This window comes from Micropterus dolomieu, linkage group LG05, assembly GCF_021292245.1.
Source record: "Micropterus dolomieu isolate WLL.071019.BEF.003 ecotype Adirondacks linkage group LG05, ASM2129224v1, whole genome shotgun sequence".
Lineage (NCBI taxonomy): Eukaryota > Metazoa > Chordata > Actinopteri > Centrarchiformes > Centrarchidae > Micropterus > Micropterus dolomieu.
The window spans coordinates 14,031,239-14,033,962 of NC_060154.1; positions in this window are offsets into that span (position 1 = coordinate 14,031,239).

The window sequence follows — 2,724 nt, forward strand, 5'->3', positions numbered from 1 at the left end:
GTAGTTTTGAACAGCTTTACCCTGTCTCTATGTTCATTAATCAGATGCGGCAGATTTGTTACACATACTGTAGCTGTGTGATCTCGCAAATCCATCTGCCTCGCCAGGTAATATGTCTGTGAAAAAAGCCAGCCAAACCAGACTGCCCTTTTTTCTTCAACAAACTTCGTTGATCTCACCTAATAAAATGTGAAATGTGTATATAAGAGTCTGTTAGGGGACTATGCAATTGAGAGACATGGTTCCTGTTCTTTGGAAATTGCACAAACATCAGTGGAACAAATAAGTTTGATCCTGAAGCAGCATAACAAGTTTCATATCAGACATGTCCTGAATACAGTAAAAGAACTATGGTAATGACTACTATGTATTATACTAAGATACTGTGCTGACCAACCTTTAGAAAAGAGTTCCTTGAATGGAGGCACCAATTTTTGGTTTCATTGATATATTTTTGAAGTTACTGTTGGGTATGCTATATAAACAGTATAATAATATACATGCCTTTGGCTACAAAGTCAAATTCAACAATTATAGTACATAGCTGATGCACATAAAGGGTCCATTTCTTATTGTTTTACTAAAGGCAATGCAGCCCCCATTGGAAGCATGACTGATGAGGACCACATGAGGGCAGTATTACACCAGACTGTATCCCCAGCTCTAAAGGCCGGGGCATACAGTACTGTTATTAAATCCATCCATCCATCGTCAACCACTTATCCTGTGTACAATGTCGCGGGGGGCTGGAGCCTATCCCAGCTGACATCAGGCGAAAGGCGGGGTACACCCTGGACACTTCGCCAGTCCATCGCAGAGCCGAGAGGAGGAGATCACTGCAGATAATTCTAGTCCCGGTAAAAACCTCCTGAACGGTGAACACTGAAGTAATCCTAACCAGGGGAAGCTGACTGCAATGAAGGCAATGGTGGTGAAGACAACAGCTCCTACAATCCCACGCTACTTCACGACAAGCTCAACCTACATCTTTTGTTATTGTTTGGAAGTGAGAGACCCCTAGCAGCAGAAAATTACATACTGTGTGTTAAAAAGATTTCTGTATTTATTTAGAGTTTTGCTGCATGGCTTAAACCATTGAGTTGGATGAGTGTGTTGTTTTCTTTGGATTATGTTGGATTAGAGCAATTTGTGCAGACTTGTTATATGAATCTGAAGGGACACTTGTGTCAGTGAAAATGAAACAATTTTCACATCTTAAAAGCACAATCCTAAATGTAATGGAACTTGTTGTGTAATGTGATGCTGCCAATGAAGCGCCTTTTTGGCAGCCTAAACAATTCACAGAACTTAAAAGAAAATTCAAGAAAATGGCACGCTAGCGCCCCTAAAGAACAGGAAGTCATTGTAACATCACTGCACATGCAGTACTGTTTGTATGTACAGTATGGCACTTAAGTATTGTGACATAAAAGTTCACCAAAAGGAGGTAAGCCTTGGGATTCGTTCCTCCACAGTACACTTTAGTTTCTAAAAGACAAGTAGTTCTAAACATTGTTAATCATCTTTAATTCTACTTCAATAATCTTTTTGAAGTCAGCACTTACCTTATAATAGATGTGACTTTAGTCAGTGTAGTATTTCCACAGACATGTTTTACAATGGGTACAAAGGTCAAATACCATGCAAGTTAATTATCTACTCCCTAAAGACAAAAATGTGAGACTTTAAATGGGTGACAACAGTGATGCACTCAATTTCCTCAGGGTCACCAAGATCAGAGTTTTGGACATTATTAGGGTTGTATTTCAATAAGTTGACCTGCTTCTGTGTACGCTAGGGAAGAGAGCTTATTGTTTAAACACAAGATCTCCATTTCCTTAGCAGAATTTACACAAGCTTCAAGACAGACTGTCAATAAGATAAGTGGAAAACAAGGTAAATATGATGTAACTATACCATGAGATAGTTCCAGTTATCCCTTTTAATGGTTCGCCATCTATCTCTATCTAATTTCTCAGTATGCATTTATAGTGTTTAATGATGCTTTTCTTCTAATGTTGAAGCCTGTTTCCAAAATGGACTAGAGTCAAAAACTACTAACACAGTTGTACCACAATGTTTCTCACCCACGCACTCATACACACTTTATTGAACTATATTGAACAAAAGTTAACAGTCTCTTTAAGGAGATGTCCTTTTTTATTGAGATAATTGGAAAAGTATAAACTATAAAATGGTTGTACAACAATCCATATAAGATAGTTTTGCAATCTCATATTCATGTGGATGTTGAGAATGACAGCTTCAGTACTGCGTTTATCTCTTTGTTAGATTCCATCGGCTTCTCTCAGAGTGTTCATGAACCGACTCACTGTTTTAACCACACCCTTGACCTTGTTTTGGTGTATGGTATTGAAATTGAACATTTAGTGGTGTTCCCACAGAATCCCTCTTTATCTGACCACTGTATAATAACTTTTGAGTTTGTATTGCTGAACTACTCGCCATTGGGCAAAAATTTCTATACAAGATGTCTGTCTGATAGTGCTGTAGCTAAATTTAAGGATGCGATTCCATCAGCTCTAAATTCATTATCAAGTCACAAAGTAACGGAGGACTCCTATGCTAAATTCAGTCCCTCCCAAATCGATCATCTTGTTGATAGTGCTGCAGGCTCGCTGCGAATGACACTCGACTCTGTAGCCCCTCTAAAAAAGAAAATACTAAAACAAAGACGGTTAGCTCCATGGTATAATACTGAAA